Genomic DNA, 16333 nt, shown 5'->3' with positions numbered 1-16333 from the left:
CGAACTTTTAAAGCTAACTAGTGTTTTGATAGATTATGTTCAAGGTCACCTTTTGTTTAAATGATGTTTTGTTTGCTGTAATTAAACCATGCCAGGTGTATTGGAAACAGGAGGTTTGGCTAATTCAGAGTAAATGAGAACAAAATACAAGGTCATTATTCGTCTCCAGTGAGCTTCCAAATGAATGTTGCACATGGAACTATTTATAATACATTTTACATGGTCAAGGATTGCTTGGAGTTGCTGTCCAGGACTTCCAAATTAAACTACTCACAGATTTTTATAAGCATACCTGTAAAAATGATGTTCTTGTATCTCTTCCTGAATATAAGCTGGAGACCATGTAGTTTCCAGCCATATAACTAAATGGGTAATAATCATAATAGCAGTTTACTAAAACATGCATTTATATTGCATTAAAACATTCTTTCAGATAAGATGCTGCAATTCCCATCCTCTGCCTTCAGTTAATAATCTTTGAAATTTTAGTTCATTCAAGTTAGATGAATGAACTAAGTTAAAGCAATGTTTAAATTGATATAATTGAGTATAACTTTGACATGGAAATGACAGTGTAGTAAGTTCACTACAAATAATTTAGTTCTAGCACATTACTTGAGAACATGGCCTCTGTTATATGTTGCTATATTAATAACTTCTCAGATTTATTACTTTAGTGTTTCCTTCTTCAGTTCATTCTCCAGATATGAATCCCATTGGCCTGGGAAGGTAACTTGGCATGCATACAATCTGAATAGATACTACACTTGATCTTAGCCAAAAGGCCTAGAAGCAATGTGACCGTAATAAAGTTCATTCATTCACAATCTGAATAGTTATGAACTTTAACTTAAGCTCTTGTTCTTCTCGTGTGACTGCTTGAATGTTAAATTTATATCTGTTTTTTCAACCAGAGTTTTGCCATTGACAGTAGCCACTCTTTCATAGCTGTCAACTTTTCCCTTTTCTTGGGAGGAATCCTATTCGGAATAAGGGAATTTCCCTTAAAAAGGGGGGAAGTTGACAGCTATGCACTCTGGAATTTGTTACAGCCTTTCTCCAGCTCTCTTTTAGGGCATTGTTTCCTAGAAAGGTGTCTGGATAACTTAAGAGTACTTAGCATTTCACTGTAATCGCTTCAGGCTGTACATGTAGAGCTCTACATGTAAGGTTTGCAGGTTTAAATATGGTAAAGCATACTATTTCAACCAAGTTCTGCATTGGCTTCTAAAAATGTACATAGTTTTAAATAGCTCAAAATGTTTTTAACTGTTACTGTTATCCTAGTGGCATGCCTATAATGCATATGCAAAATTGAGGTTAAAATGCTGGACTGGGAATACCACTCAGCTGCTGTTGATCTTGAGTTAGTTGCTAGCAATCCACCTCACCTAGGGTTTTCCCCCCCTCTCTGAGCATAAAATGGGACTGCCCTAGACATGCTATCCTGAGCTGTTCAGTGTAAAGCAAAATACAAGTGTGAGGACTTTTAAATCTTTATTTAAAAGACGTATGTACATGCTTGTTCACATAACTGTACAAGATACCATGCTTAAATTGTGGCAAGCAGAATTGAGGGCATAGTCTTGATTCTCCCCATAGCCCTAACACGATGTCAGCTGTTACTCCATCTCACAGATATGAAGAAACTCATTTGGGGAAGAGGAATGAGGTGGCAGGTGGTGGAGGCTTTGCCAAACATATGAGAGTCTCAGTGGGTGTCTTCTTCAGGAAAGTGCTGCTCACAGTGACATTTTGTCTCCAGAGATCATGAGCTTGAGCTATACACCCCTCTATGACCTGTGGTGGGAAGTCACATTGTCACTTCCTACTGGAAATTATAGGGGTTTTTTTGTAGTGCAAAAGACATTATAAGCATCACCTTTCTTAAGGAGATGCCCACTGGGACTCTTGTTTAGTGAAACTGTCCACCAGCTGCTACACACACACCCTTCTCCAAATCAAAGCTTTTTCCTTCTGAGGAAGAGGGAAGGAGTAGCTGTATTAAATAGATCCTTCCATTTTCCTTTGGAATTCTCACTCCTCTGGAGGATTTTTGACAGTTCAGCACAAATGCTTGAAGAGCCTAGTTGATGTTCACATTGAGCACCAGGCTGCGTGCCCATCCCTAGTCCTGAGTCATTTCTTGTGGGGTACCCTGAATGCAGTAATGCTGTGCATAAGGCTGGTTTAGTTTTAAGGGTGCTTCTAAAATGACTGCAGTACCAGAACAACCCAGTTAAAGTTCAAAAATTGACAGTTCAGTTCTAAAAGCTCAATTAGTTTCAGGCCACAAATAGCAAATCTGTAACAGATAAAACTTTCGGCACATCATCTTGTTGGGTGGCTCGTTAAATGTATATAATATCAGTGTGTGTCGCAATTTGTTAAAATTTTAATCAAGACATATGTGTGCCATTTGAAAATAATAAAATGAATTTGAAAAAGTGTAACAAGTCTACAAAGTAAGAAACAAGACTTGTTAACTCCCTTCTAGTGAAACCATATTCCTTTTGAAGCTATAAATATTTGTCAATTGTAGCTTGTCCTTTAAGAGGACAAATAGTGGCAAAAGTCATCTGACATAAAAGCAGCCATGGTGTGTATACATTGGGGTAATGTGAATTGATTAACTTGTCAGATTTTTGGCATTGGCTAACTTCCACAACCATGCTTTGGCCTAACAGTTTTTTAGATTTCATCTTTAACAAAATGATAATAACTTCAATAGTATATAGCGCTCTGAGAATTTTTTCTAGAAGGGGTATCACATGCTTTTTAAATGTATGGATATAGGTTTATGTGTAAACAGAGATTCACAATATTTTATTTCAAACAAAGTCGTATCTGAGTGGGATCAGAGACAAGGATGATTGGTAGCACAGTGCCAGGTGGACTCCAGTTTGGAATAGATACAATAACAAAACATTTTTTTATGACTGATAGATATGAAAGTCTGACCTTGACAAATGAGGAAACTGCACAAGTTTGTGCAATAAGATCTGCTATTGTCCTGCTCTATGAGCTCAAGGCTTACAGCAGAAGCTCAGCTGTGTCCCATCAGTGTTCCTGGCACCCAAAGTACCTGCAGGACCATGGAGAGCTCCCACTTTGTGACTAGTTCTCTCAGCAGGTACTTTAGTGGGGTGGAAGAGCTGAAAATAATGCCAAAATATTTCACATCTGGAAACCAATGCAACACTTTGGTTCCAGATAGTGCATGGGTAAGGTAAAGGGACCCCTGACCATTAAGTCCAGTCGCGGACAACTCTGGGGTTGCGGCGCTCATCTCACTTTATTGGCTGAGGGAGCCGTCGTTTGTCCGCAGACAGCTTCTGGGTCATGTGGCCAGCATGACAAACAAGGCTGCTTCTGGCGAACCAGAGCAGTGCACGGAAATGCCATTTACCTTCCCGCTGGAGCGGTACCTATTTATCTACTTGCACTTTGATGTGTTTTCAAACTGCTAGGTTGGCAAGAGCAGGAACCGAGCAACGGGAGCTCATCCTGTCGCGGGGATTTGAACTGCCGACCTTCTGATTGGCAAGCCCTAGGCTCTGTGGTTTAGACCACAGCGCCACCCGCATCCTAGTACATGGGTAGACAAGTCTAAAAAGCCCAGGACACAAATTTTCACGGCCCTCTAGCAGCTATGGTGACTCATTTAACAAAAGTAATGTAATTTGCATTAAGTCTGGAAGTTTATACTCAATTCTGATCAAACTAAGCCTCCTAAAGCAAAATAAACACCAGGATTACCCTCCCAATATCATAGAACCACAGAACCATAGAATGGTAGAGTTGGAAGGGATCCCCAAAGGTCATCTACTCCACCCCCTGCAAATATGACCATAAAACCTTCTTCCTCCTTATTTGATTTAACAGAATCAAATATTATTATTATTATTATTATTATTATTATTATTATTATTATTATTATTATTTTATACCCCACTCATCTGGCCGGGTTTCCTCAACCACTCTGGGCAGCTTCCAACAGAGCATTAAAATCTATTAAACATTAAAAGCTTCCCTAAATAGGGGGAAAGAAAAGAAAATACTCAAGAGTGTACTTCATGTACACTCATGTAAAACTGATGTTGTGCCCACCAACATTCCAGACAGTGTTATAATACTTATGATACACATAAACAACACATAAAAACATTTATCAGCAAATGATAGGTAGATAAGACATAGCTGTGACCAATTTTGCCAAAAGAAAAATTCAGAAGTAAGAAACAGTTAGGTCAGGATAGTAGGCAGCACTTTTAGAAAACTATGAATTATTTTCATTCATGATTTTTTAAATAAAGATTGTCTGCAAACTGTGGTTATAGGTGAGTGGTCTGCTGCTCTGTACCTTCTTAGCTGTCACTTCTCCTATGAATAATATACAAATTTCTTTGTAGACTGTTTTTCATACTTGGAGCTACATAAGAGCACTAATTTTGGAGAGGATGTCTAATGCTGTTGGTGGGGGGTAGGATCCAAAGATGTGGTATCTCTCTGATATAGTTTGCTTCTCTTGCTTGATACTGGCAAAGCGTGTCTTTCTTTGTTTCCATAGTACTAGCTTGTTTAGCCTCTTGGATTATCAATCCTATTTTTTGTAGCTACCATTGCTTATCTTTGAATTACAATTGCTTATCTTCAGAGTGGTGGATGTTACCCATTTAGTTTTGATTTCACCATTCTTTTCAAAATGTTCTACCCATCGCTAGCTACTAATAAATGCAATGAAATTAAAAATGATCCTTCCAATAGATTATAATTGCCTCAGCAATGATGCTTAAATAAATAGAATTCAAAATGCTTGCATGCACAAGTTCTGTTTTAATTAACATGGCTATGTGTTAGTTCCATCTTTCACTTATTACTATATTTATTTTTATTTCAGGAGAGATTAATGTATTAAAGGTGTTTCGCTGGTAGGTAAGGATGTAATATTATCCTGCCTGCATGATTCGTATGCTTTTTTTCCTTCCAAATTTGGCTGCAGGGTATTTTCTTAGAGGTCATTGGAAAGGTGAACAGCAGAGATGAAATGATATCGCTCTTCATGTTTACATTTATTATACAGTGTTAGTAGTGGGGCAACCTGGAAAAATCACTTCTTTTGGATTTCCTCATAATGTCCTAAGGCACTTGTTGGTTCGTTCAGCTGGAGGGAATTGTAGAGAACCATGCTGAACTGTCAGCAGTTTATTCCTCTCCTGTGTTTTTGAATGCCATCAACTATATGTATCATTCTGCAGCAAGAACGATGTTGCTGAAGACAAAATGCAATGGGTTTTTGTTTATTAGGAAAAAGTAAGTTCAGAGGCTGATTCTTGCCTGGGATTTCCATGGCTTGCTGTATCACGATTCTGCTTTCTTCAGCAATGGTTGACTAGCTCCCATTTTATGCTGTTGCAAGCAAGTTTAAGGATCATAAGAAATAATTTTCTGTTACAGAATCATTCTGTAGCACCATTTATTCAGAGAATTTTCCTGTTTTGCTACAGTTGTGTCAAATAACAACCAACTGGTGATCTTTGCCATTAATAATCTTGATTGGCTGAATGAAGCTCTGTAGCTGCATTTGTCAATTTGGTAGGCCTCACATGGAAGGAAGTTTGTGAAGTCTGAGATGGAAAGTGAAGGTGAAACACAAGGAGAAACTTATGATTTCATAGGGTGAGTCTCATTTCACACAAACAACAATCAGCATGGAGGCTGCTTTGCATTAATTCCACATGGCAGTTTTGCCATGCCTCAGTCTGTAATACATATATTTCTCCATACTTATTGCATAACTATCTAGAGGAATCCTTAGCAGCAGGGCGCTGGCTCCTAGGGTACAAGCCCTTTTGGGCCCCCCTATATTTTTGGGGTAGGGGCTGGGCTCCCCATGCCCCAAAAGCATGGAGCCAAAGAGCAAAGCACAGTGTGGCATGCTTCCCGGGCCCAGCTCCTTCTCCTCCTCCAGCTGCGAAGGGGAAGGAGGGTTGAAGCAGCGTCCCAAAAGGAGGAGGAGGAGGAGCTGCCGGCCACCATGCTTACTTCTGACTCCAGCTCCTCCCAATGTCCCGAGCATGTTGTCTCCCCCCCCCCCATCATTTTTGCAAGCTGGCACCTTGGCTTAACAGCAACAATATGGCAACATGAACACAAATGGTTAGCCACATGGAGTAGTTGTCCTATGCAGTTTGTTATGGAATTAGCCTATGAAAGAGAGCTAAGAAAGACTCAGCAACAACATGTCACATGAAACAAGCGAGGTTATTATAAAAATGATGACTGCATAATGTGGAGCTTAGGAAGCTGCCTTATGACTACTGGTAATTGTCCATCTAGCCTATTACCAGCTTGTAGGAGCTTTGAAGGGTATTGGGCAAAGTCTTTCCTGTCAGCTGCTGTTTATCCTTTGAAGTGGAGATGCCAGCAGTTAAAATTTGGACTTTCTGTATGTCAATCATGTGCTGTATCATTGAGCTACATTGCCACCCCAAGTGTTGAGACTTGCATTTTAGTCTTCAGAGAGTTTGAGAGAGTTTGCTCTAACAAAAGAACTTAGAGAAAGATTATTAGTGTATATCTTATTTGTTTTGCATACAGATAAATTGATTTCTAATACAGCTAGGCTGTTTTTTGGCTGACAAGGTCAAGGGCCTTTGTCAGGTCTATGAAGGCAGAGTCCAATGTCCAAGCATTTCTGCTCTTGGCATTCCATGGAAGTTGTTCCAGCCATGGAAGTCACCTTTTTTCTTGTAGAGGGTCACAATGCTGGAGCTGCACACAGCTTCATGGCCTCCACTTGCTAGGGCTGGGCAATAACAGTTTTTCAACATCACAGTGCATCGCTAGCTAAACATTGCGGTTTGGTGATATACCACGATGTTGAAAAAACAAGCTGCATTGGCCTCTGCACCTGGTGAAACTGCCCCAGCTCTCACCTCGGGAACTAAGGCAGTTTCACCCACGCACTCATGGGCTGGGACAACGCAGCTTGTTTGCACAGCTCAGTTGGGGATCGGGAAGGTTCCCCCACCCCAGCTGAGACAGCCTCAGTGCTCCCCCCGCTCATCAGGGCTCACTGTGGGGAGTGCCAACCGTGTTCCCCTCAGCTTAGCAGTTTCATGGAGCCCCCACCCTGCCACCAGCTCACGGGAGCCAGCACCAATATGTGGGCTCTTTTAACTGCTCGGCTGTGGTAAGGGCAGCTGCACACTCCTCAGTATAGCAGTTTAAAGATTCAGAGGGAGGAACAAGCTGTATCGACGCCTCGCTGATACAGCTTGTTTCTCTCTCTGCATCGTATGAGGGCAGAGTGTGATGGCACATGGAAAACATACCAGCCGTCAGATCTCAGTATTTACCTTATTATAAGGTTCTATATTGCAAGTAAAATTCTGCATTCAAATAAATGTGGAATCTCTCTCTCTTTAAATGTTACTTTCTATACACAATACGCAGAGGTGTGAAAGAACTATACAGCCTTGACACTCAACCCAGCTCTTACTTTGGGGAGAAACTATGTTGGTTCATGTTCAACGGTAATTTGTGCATATGATCATTGTCATTTGAAATACACAGCAGTAGGATATGCGCAGGTCAGAAGGGACTTCTGAATTTCTGAGCCAGGCGTAAGCAGATCACTTGATGTCTTAAATAAATGTACAGGCACAGCCTCAGAAAAGCAGATGAACAAATTAAGTTGGAGGAGAAATGGATTCCAAAGAACAGCTCTCTTATGAGTTTATAGGAAACAAGATTTACCAAGATGGACTGTGAACTAGGCTGAGTAAGCCGTTTTTGTTTACAGTGGCATTCAACAGGGGAAGATAGTACATAGTATTCTGCCAAAGGCCCTGTTCTCACAGCATTCTTTGTGTTTTTCAATTTATGCATTTTATATTTGATTTGTTTTCTTTCCTCATCTCCAATGACACCAGTTCATGACTGTTCTGCTGCCATCACCCATATTGGGGATGACTGGTGAGGAAGGAATTTGCTTGTTTCTGGGTTTGTGTAGACCTGGCCTTGTTGTTATAGGAGTCATGCACATTGCAGCTTCTCCTGCTTCATACCATCCAACTTCTGACTGCTTGGATTGTGCCAATATTCTACCCTTGGGACATCTAGATTAAACAAGGTCTAGAACTGAAGAATAAGAATGTGCTTGGAAGCTGTTCCTTGGTGCAGTTTTCTATCTGCTCCCAGTGTCGATATCCTCCAGCACAGGCAGAAACAGACACATAAGCAACACTCTTGGTTTAATATATGCAGTTGTTGTAAGATCTGTAATTCACGATGTATTTCTACACAACATTTTGATGCAGAACTGAAGAGCCTCCTGGTTCAACCTGTTCTGTTCCTGTCATTTTAACTGTTGTGTCAAGCTCCTTTTGCTGCTTTAGACAGATAGCTGCCTTTTTGTTTCTATAGCAACTGTAAATAGGCTAAATCACTCCTCAGGTTCTAATATCATTTTCAGACTGGTGAATGATGCTCAGTTTGCCTCACACACTGTGGACATGAATAATTAAAGCTGAAAACCAGAGGAGTGGGTGCATACTTGCCTTTTTCCAAGGACGTACATCTCAGAAGATGCCTCCGTTTCCCCCAGACAGCTGTTTGAAGTTTCCCAAGTGGTAGCCACAGTTTGGTGACTTGATGCAATGGTGCTTGAACATGAGCTGTATTTTGCCCGAGGAAGGGTTTGATACTGTGAAATACCCACGATCTAGATAGCCTGAGTTTGTGATGAAGATGGATACGGTGGTCCCTCTGGATGAAAAGGTGAAGAGGGTTTGCTTTTTGTTTTTGAGCTTTGAGGTTCTCTATGGCTGTTTTAGGAAGGTGAAGGATGAGTCATCCTTAATCAGGTGCTTGAAAGCTAAAAATAGAGGCAAAGGTAATTCTTAGTGTAGAAGCAGAGCTTCTTTCCTTTCCTTTTCCTTTTGTTTGTCAGTTCTGAAAGCTTATGGACCTATTTCTCCAAAAGGTAGACATGAGCTGTTTTCTGTGCATTTCATGCCCTGGGGCGGGGGCATGAAACTGTTAAGTTGGGAAGGTATGGGTTTTGCCAGATTAAAATTTTTAAAAGAGAAATAAAATTACTTGAAGAGGAGAATTAGGTCCCCCCAGTGTTGCTCATCTGTAGTATAGTATTGAAAATGTTGAACAGGGGAGAGCCAAAACAAAATAAAAAAATAAAAAAATTCCTTCCAGTAGCACCTTAGAGACCAACTAAGTTTGTTCTTGGTATGAGCTTTCGTGTGCATGCACACTTCTTCAGATACACTGAAACAGAAGTCACCAGACCCTTATATATAGTGAGAGAGTGGGGAGGGGTATTACTCAGAAGGGTGGTGGGAATTGGCTGATAGGTGTGGAAAACCTGTACTCACTATATATATAAGGGTCTGGTGACTTCTGTTTCAGTGTATCTGAAGAAGTGTGCATGCTCACGAAAGCTCAAACTTAGTTGGTCTCTAAGGTGTTACTGGAAGGATTTTTTTTTTATTTTTTTATTTTGTTTTGACTATGGCAGACCAACACAGCTACCTACCTGTAAGGGGAGATCCAAGTTTAAGTCCCTGCTGTGACATGATCCTTGTTCCCAGCTTTTTCCTACAATACCTACTTGAGAACATTGTCATACAGTGCTAGAGTTGAAAGGGGACAATGGAAGTGATCTAGTCCAATCCTCTGCTCAGTCCAGAAATCTTGGAACTGCAGCATCTCATACAGATGCCCCCCCCCCCCGCCTTTGCTTAAATACCTGCAACTAAGGCATTTGCTAGCAGGGTCATCACTGAGGGCCATATGAATGCCTAAAAACAAGTCAGACTATTGGGCAATGGCCAACTAGAAATGGCTTCTCAAGGTCTCAGACAAACCTTTCCTAGCCTGCTACGTGAGAGCCTTTTGACTTGAGATGGAATGACGAACTGTCCTCTTGTCATCCACTGAGCTGTGTCCACATTAAGTTCATCATAAGGGTAGGCTCCTTCATGGATCACTGCCTTGTCGTGGTGAAGGGGCTTGAATAATAATGCAGGGCCACCCAAGATGGACAGGTCATAGCAGAGAGTTTAGACTAAATGTGATCCACCTGGAGAAGGAACTGGCAAGCCACTCCAGTATCCCTGCCAAGAAAACTCCATGGACAAAGACAGTGTTCTCGAAGCGACTGGCATGAGTTTGGCCAAACTGCGGGAGGCAGTGGAGGATAGGGGTGCCTGGCGTGCTCTGGTCCATGGGGTCACGAAGAGTCGGACACGACTGAATGACTGAACAACAACAACAAAGGCTAGGGATGGACAGATCAGTCTACTTCCTGTTTATGTCAATTTCACATTCATAACCCCATTCCATCCCATATCCATATTAATCTATTCAAAATTCCTATTTAAATGTTATTTTCATACAAAATACTTATTTAGATATGTATTTCGTCTCCGTATATGCATTTGTAAACATATTTTACCCTAAAGTGTGCATTTTTGAGCTAAGAATTATATTCTAAAATTCAGAGTACTGTGAAATCCAAAAGATTATTATGTTTTGAGCCATGTATTAGTGTGGGAGTCGTGAATTAGATTGCTTAAAAGTGTCAACCAAATCAAATTCTTTTTCATCCCTAACTGCAAGTAATCTGTATATGTTGATGATTTCTCCCCCATCACTTACTGTATGGCAGATTCTTGGGGAGAAGTACATTCTGTCCCTGTGTTGGGAGAACCCTAATTGTGCAAGATCCAAAAGTGGCAGAAGAGGAATATTTATTCTTCTTCTTCCTTTAAAAAATCCACAATCATTTTGAAAGAATAGTGTGCATACACAGAGAGAGAGAGAGAGAGAGGGAGGGAGGGGGGAAATGAAATGACGGGGGTGCATATGAGAGGGGTGTTGCAGTCAGTTATCTAGGTAGGGCATAAACCTACCTCCTGTCCAGTTTTATAGACTTGCAGTAAACCTTTATAACTTTATTAGTATATCAATTCATGAGCAATAATGCTACAGGAAATAATGCTATATTCTTATGATCATGCTTTTATGTAGAAAAACAAAAACTGGCTTTGCCTGTATTACACTTGTTTCAGCTGAGTATTATTCCTGCCCCATCCTTCCAAGTAACTAAAGTATCTACAGAATTTAATCTAAAGGAGCTGATCAAATAAAGTGATGTTATTTTGTACTTCATGGAATAAGTTGTCAATGGAATATGCCACGTTCAAATAATTAATTCTAAATAAAGCATCACAATCACCAGCTGATGAGAGCTTGTGAATGGATTGCTCATTTGGGTTTAAGTCAGAGACAAATATAACAGCTAATGATGGTATTATAATTCTGGATTTGGAACCCTCCCCCCCCAACCATATATGTAAATGGCTATCCCAATATCTATTATTTTTTAATGAAATAATTGTGCTAAAATTTTAAATACTATTGTTTTCATTTAGCAACTGTTGCAAGCAGTGCACTCTTACCTTGTCCCATGGAAATTATTGTATAAACTGGTTGAGGGGTTATTTTATAACAACAGTTTTAAATCTTAATTCAAAACGGTAGTTTAGCATTTTCTTCACCTTATGCATCCTCTGCTCTTGTTGTCCATTAAAATACCAAATAAGCAATCAAATGTGCAGTGTGCAACAAGATTAATAGGTGCCATTCTGCTGACCATAGGCACAATTAAGATTTGTAACAAACCAGTGTGTGATGAGAATTGTAACATAGCACAGAAATGGGAAAGGAAGAGGCATACCAGATGCAGGACTGGGGGCATTTTGACAGCCTGAAGTCATTTGGAAATCAGCATTAAGTGAGTCATTTATAAGTAGGCACCCAAGAAAATTTGTGAGGGCAAAGAAAGATTGGGCTCCTTAGGCAGCCGGAGGATGAACTTGGGCTGTACACAATGATTGCATATCTGGATTTGAATTTCCGCTCTACCCATAAGCTTTTTTTCTGAAGGAAAATGGATTTATTTATTCTTTACTTTCAGCCACTGAGCTCTCTGGGTGGTGAGCAAAATAGAGAATAAGGCTATAATCTAAAAACATATAATCAAGTCAATAAAAATGCAATAAGATACAATAGAAACAGAAGTCATCAGAAGCCATAGACCTTGTCCCACTGGAGTGTAATGCTTGTAGCTATGTTGTATTCTCTACCAAAGCTTAGCTTTGTAGTTGACTAGCTTGTTTCCTGTTCTGCTTATGGAGTCCATACACTTGTCACCATCACTATTACTCCTGTCCTCTCCATGTCTTGTTGGCCTGCTCACCATCCCCTCTCATCTCTCACACTGCCTTTCTTTCATCCTTCCTACTCCTTCCATTTAACTGTCTTTGCTGATGTACTCACCCCTCCATCTCATCTGTTCATTTCCCTCTATCCTTCTCTCTCATCTTTTGTGCTTAAAAAGATGCAGGAGTAGTAGACCGACTTGTGTAGGCATCTGGAATATTTATTACAGAAGATCATATTCTAAGGGACCACCAGTGGCTTTCTGTATAAAGTGCAGTTAACAAACAATATGTGGATAATATTGCTTAAATTAAGTTTTGTTTTCCTAGACCCTTCTGAAATTGGCAGATTTTAAACTGGGCTGATTTTTCCTACTTCCATATAAGTCAAGATTTATCATAGTAACTAAGATACATTCGTATATTCAAATAGTTTTCAGAAGAACTTGAGAGAGATCTCCAGCAAGCGTTCCTAGTTAGGATGAGCTAGATTTACTGTAACAATTTTTGTGAACCATTTTTATAGATGAACATTTTGTGCTTTCAAAATAAAACTTCTGTTGTTCACAGCTAAAGCACTGATGTAACCTAACACTCATCTATGGTTGTTGGTTCACTTATTCCACATTCAGAATAGACAGCCCTAACTGCATAATTTCTACATAGACCATGCAAATACAACATACGTCTTAATAGAGGACCATCACCATGGGTTTTTGAAGATGTTCTTAATGACAATGAAGTGTAAATACGAGGTGCTATTCAACTTAAGTTTTACTCAGAGTAGAGTCATTGAAATTAATGAGCATTAATAATTTAGGTCAATTAATTTTAGTGGATCTTCTCTGAGTAAAACTTAGTTGAAGATCACCCATGCAATACTATGTGCCTCTAATACTGGTTGTTTCAGAATTTTTAAGGCAGTTTCAAATGACATCCCTTTTAATGGCCTAGTTCACACATAACACTAGACTGTAATTTAGTGTTGTGTAGAAGTCTTGGACTCAAGCATTCCAGCCCTCCCCTATCTTCTTTGCTTGTGTAGTCTCAAGGAGGAGATTGTAATCATCCACATCCATTTTTAACTAATTGCCATTTGTCATGTCTTAACGTTCAGCTGTGGCTAATATTAATTACGTGGTTTGTGTTTCTAAAAAGGCAAGGATTGAAGTTGGTTTGTTTCAGTAAACCATAGTTAATGCTAACCACAGATTGTTCAGGTATAACAATTGATTATCTAAGTTAATGTTTTATGGATGGTTTTTTTTTATTTTATTGTCTAAATTATGTCAGTAAAGGCTGAATGAATGGCTATGTTAAGTTGAAAAAAGAAGCAAATTCTTCTATTTTCAAAAGTCTTTAAGTAGCATTTCAGTTGTAGGACTGTCTTGGCATTGAATTTCTGTTGTGATTTTTTTTTTAAAAGTTTTTCGGGCAAGCGGTATCCTGGCAAGCGGTGAAACATATGAGCTAGGGGCACAGTGAGTTCAGTGGCAGTATTTTCTGTGATCACAGAAAATTCAGAGCATGCTTGTCACTGTGGGAGGAGAGGAGGATAAAATGCCTCATTCACACATACATGTGCATTGCTTATTCTCTCATTTGATAACTCATTCGTGACACTGAGCCGAACACATGACGTGAACCATCTCCATTGTAGTACACTAGTTCTATGGTGGTGGTTCTGGGATGGCAGACAGGCAAATCATCACTTGAAGCTACAGCTAGCAAACATGCATAAGTGAACTTGAATGCCAGAAAGTAGCTTTCAGTTGACTTTTTAGACTTTTTAGATGGCATGTTGAGAGTTGTCTGATAGGCATGGAGAGCCTCAGGCCCAGGGCCCTAAAGTGGCTTTTCAGGCCACTCTGTGTGGCCCTTGAAACTCCCACTGGCCCTGTTTCACACGTTTGCTTGTTTTTGCTTGGCTGGAAAGTGTCCTTGAACTCTGATAATTCCTCTTACTTGTTAGGATTCATTCCCTGTGTTGCAGTCATGGGATTGTTTATATCACATGACGGTGTATGTTTTCATTCCACATTGTGGGAAGTGACGGAGACAGGATGCTTTTATTACTGTGTTTCCGTGATGTAGGATTCTTGTCCTTTGTTCTTCTCTTTGCTGTCTGATGCTGAAGAGGAAGGAGCTGAGTTACGATGCTCCAAGTGTGTATATGTAAATAAACGTAGTTTAGTGAAAAAGCTGCGCTACTGAGTTTGAACGCTGACTGCCTATACTCTGCTGATCCTGAAGTGTGCTGATGCCTCTTGATATCAGTCGCTGTGATGTTTGGGCTGGAGAAAGATTTTGAATCTCCCGAATGACCGACCAGGAGGGAGAGAACATGCCAGTCGGGCATGTGTCTCTGCTGGACTCCTACTCGTGACAATGGTTATGGGCCCAGGGTTTGTGGCCACAGAGGACAGCAGGCTTGGTACCAGCAGAAAGGACCGGGAGCTGTTTTTGTCCCGGTTGAAGCCTCTGGTAACCAGCAGCTGCAGCGTGCAGTCTGTGTGAGTACAGCTGTAATTGGAGATGCGAGAGCCTAAAAATGAAAGTGAATATGCTGGACTGTTTTTGTGCCGATGCCAGCGGCTCGTGCACAGATGAAGCTGTTTTGATTTATGATGCTTTTGTATTTTCCTGGCTCAGAGTAATCTCTGGAATGGAGATTGAGCAGGACTGGAGTTACGTAGAGGGAATGGGACGACAAGACTTTGCCAAGAATGTAGCCTTATTCCCTGAGAAAAGAAAGGGGAATGGGGGAGTTGTTATGTTTCCAAAGCTGTAAAAGCAGTTTGGGACACAGGATGTGTCTGATGCCAACAGGCAGTGTGTGTGTTCAGCAGGAATTGAAGCTGCGTCACAAATGGACACTTCAAGATGGCGGGGGGTTGCTGACCGGGATGCCAGAGAGGTTTGGAGGGCAGGATTTGCTGTCTCCAATGCCCACAAGCAGTGGGAGGCAATGGCTCAGCAGACTGCCAGAAGTCACGCCCCGGGGGAGGCTGATACAGTATTCCAGAGTTGTTTTGCTGAAACCCAAAGCTCCAGACATGATGGGAGGCATTTGGAGTAAGAATGCACGAGGGAGGTGTTTCCTGTTCCGGGGGAGAAATCTCCAGCACAGGAGACGTTTGCGCAGAGCACATATTTGGTGACAGGCTGTTCCAGCGCAGAGGTGCAAGAATGTTTTGGGGTAGATTCTGAGGCGAAGACACACCTTTGTGGAAGATGGAACTGGTTCACCACGTTTACACCACAGAAGGGTCTGATCCACCAGTCGGGTGGAGACTCCTTAGAGGTGCAAAGAATCGGGACCGTGGAACTGAAAAACTGTAACGTTATGTTGTCTAACGTGTTTTTCATTCCAGGTCAAAAACGCAGCAGGCTGAGAGAATCCCAGCTGATGCAGCGTGGCTGTTCTGTTTATGTCAACAAACAGCATGTGACCATCCAGAAGAACAAAAGCGACATTTTACATGCCGATTGTATAAATGGCTTGTTCTTGCTGTGTTGTGACATAAGGGATGGTGGAAAGGTTGGAGATATATGATGCTGTGTCGGATAACCATTTTTTTTCATGCAGGGTGTATGCATGGATCTTCCAGATTGCTGATGTGTGACATGAAGGTGGTCAGGTGTACCAAAGGTGTTCGGGACAAAGCAAAAGGGGAATGCAATATGGGTATCTTACAAAGGCACCTTGTTGGTGATGATGAATCTGAAACAGATTCTGTATCAGACAAAGGTTCTGATAGGGACAGTGCCAAGGGACCAACGGATGGGTCTGACATGTGGGTGGAGACATCACAAGGCAGGAAACAGTATCTTCCTGGGGTATGGAAAAGGCTTGTACAGAGTACTGATGCCTGATACCAAGGTGAGTTCCACTGACACAGTTGGTGCAGATTTAGCTGTAGCTAGTAGCTAGTAGCTTGACACAGGTCTTGGAACCTGAAGTCTTGAAAGGGGTACAAGGTTTGTCCTCAAAGGCCGGAAAACCATGCCCAAAGGCTGTAAGGGTAGACACTGTTTCCTCAGAGAGGAACAGAGCTAGAGCTCTAGTCCCATGGAAGAAGGGTAAC

The 16333-nt window shown here is 41.0% G+C and overlaps 1 protein-coding gene and 1 pseudogene across 1 annotated transcript in view; one reads left to right on the top strand and one right to left on the bottom strand.

Moving 5' to 3' along the window:
- Nucleotides 1-16333, top strand: part of STK3 (serine/threonine kinase 3) — a 104921-nt gene that overhangs the window by 79711 nt on the left and 8877 nt on the right. The window lies entirely within an intron of this gene.
- LOC117050515 lies at nt 725-797 on the bottom strand (annotated as a pseudogene).

Source organism: Lacerta agilis, chromosome 7 (genome assembly GCF_009819535.1).
Source record: "Lacerta agilis isolate rLacAgi1 chromosome 7, rLacAgi1.pri, whole genome shotgun sequence".
NCBI lineage: Eukaryota > Metazoa > Chordata > Lepidosauria > Squamata > Lacertidae > Lacerta > Lacerta agilis.
The sequence above is the reverse complement of the archived record's forward strand: the minus strand, read 5'-3'. Positions and strand labels throughout refer to the sequence as shown.